This window comes from Pygoscelis adeliae, unplaced genomic scaffold (assembly GCF_000699105.1).
Source record: "Pygoscelis adeliae isolate BGI_AS28 unplaced genomic scaffold, ASM69910v1 Scaffold338, whole genome shotgun sequence".
Classification (NCBI taxonomy): Eukaryota; Metazoa; Chordata; class Aves; order Sphenisciformes; family Spheniscidae; genus Pygoscelis; species Pygoscelis adeliae.
In genome coordinates this window covers 206259-208130 of record NW_008825305.1, presented here as the reverse complement: position 1 = coordinate 208130, position 1872 = coordinate 206259, and positions in this window count along the sequence as shown.

Sequence of the window (1872 nt, the reverse complement as noted above, 5' to 3'; positions counted from 1 at the left end):
GGGGGGGGGTTAAAATAAAGGAAAAGGAGGGAAAGTCCAGCCGGTGGAACTGGTTGACAACGTTGCTTTTGGGATATTCTTGCTCCTGAGCGTTTCACGTCCTCTTTGAACACAGCGTTGTGCTACGTTGTTCTTCCTTTCCATTTGCTAACCTGCAAGGAATAGCGGGGAGCAAAAGCACTCTGAAATTGGTAAAAACGTTGTGAAAGAGCTGTGCTTTGTTAAGCATTACTTTCTTCTTCTTCCTCTTCCTCTTCTTCTTCTTCTCCTTCTTCTTCTTCTTCTCCTTCTTCTCCTTCTCCTTCTTCTCCTTCTTCTTCTTCTCTTTTCTCTCTCTCTTTTTTTTTTTCCTCCAAGGCAGTTTCGGAATTTCATATGCTTGTCTGCAACTCATTGGAAATTATGCGCCATATTGAAAGTGACATATAATTATAATAATTACGGGCAATGAAAAGCGTGGCAATAATAGTAAATGTCCTACAGCTGTGAAGCTTCTGCATGAATTGATTTTAAAAGTGACTGACATTAAACCAGCTTGTGGCATGGGGGAATGCATTCATACGTAGGTATTTCTCGTGGGCAGTGGGGAAAGGGGATGGGAGGCGGGAGATACTGTTACACCGCGTTTTCCCCCTGTGAAGCAGCAGAAAACGGCATCCGAAATAGGCTGGGCTGGTCGCTCGCTTCCAGTCCCAAATCCCCGGCAGAAAAAGCACTTCCTTTCGTTTAATTCCCCAACCCGGGAAAAGTTTGCTATTTGCATGCGCGAGATTCCTCTTGGGTACGGAGCAGAAACGTTCCCCATCCCGTCCCGAGCAAAGTCAGCCCCTCAAAAGGAGCCATTGAAAGCGCTTTCAAGTGAAAATAAAAATCTGCTCTTTTAGAAGAGCTCGTTAGACCTAGCTGAGATTTCTTCCACCTTTTTTCCCCCTGAAATGGAGGCTATATTCCTGGAGCTGAGCAGCTACTCGTTTCGCAGGGCGAATTCCCTTGAAATCTGGACTTTTTTGCAATACACTTCACTTTGATTTGGGGATATGAAGTAAAGGACCAGATGTTTGAAAGATGCTAGGCAAATGTTAGGTATCTTTGGTAGATAAATGAGAGCATATTTTTGCCTGTTTCCTTGATTTATTATGTATATGGAGAGCGTTTCGTCATAACTCTTTGTACTGTAACAATAAAAAAGAGCGATACTAAAGCAGAATGTCAGCGAGGAAATACTATTGGTGAAAGGTCTTCCATTTAAGATTAGACAAAAAGAGGGAAAACCAGATTTATCTCTCCACTGTAACTTCCGTGTGCTTGGAGTTGCTTGTCCTTGCAGATTAGAAGACGGTGTCGTACAGAGAGGAGCAAGGCTTTCTTTACAACTCTCTGCTCCTTAAGAATGGCAAGTTCCCCTGGAAAAGGGAGAGATGGTGGTAATAATGACAGGGTGGTGTGCGTGAGATCGAAGACTTTGTTTTTATTAGAGAATTCCATGTTCATACCTAAGACAGACTTCAAACACAACACGTACAAAAATTAATAAAATATAACTTTTTGTTGTCGTTGTTGTTGCTTTTGCATCCTTTTAGGTAGTACTCGTTCTTTCAGTAGATTTTCCTTTAAAAAAAAAAAAACCAACCCAAAAAACTAATTACAAAGACCCCAGGGCTTGATTAATTTACCAAAGGAGGAAAAAAAAAAAAAAGAAAAATGAAAAAAAAAAACCTATGTCAACCGTGCATGAAACATTTTTACAAAATTAAGACAATAAACACCCCAAATGACATATATTGCAGCACTTCCATTAAATACAAGAGTTAGCAGATTACTAACAGTGACACCAAGGGTAGAAACACGGGTAGGAGTCTTTTTTTTTTTGTC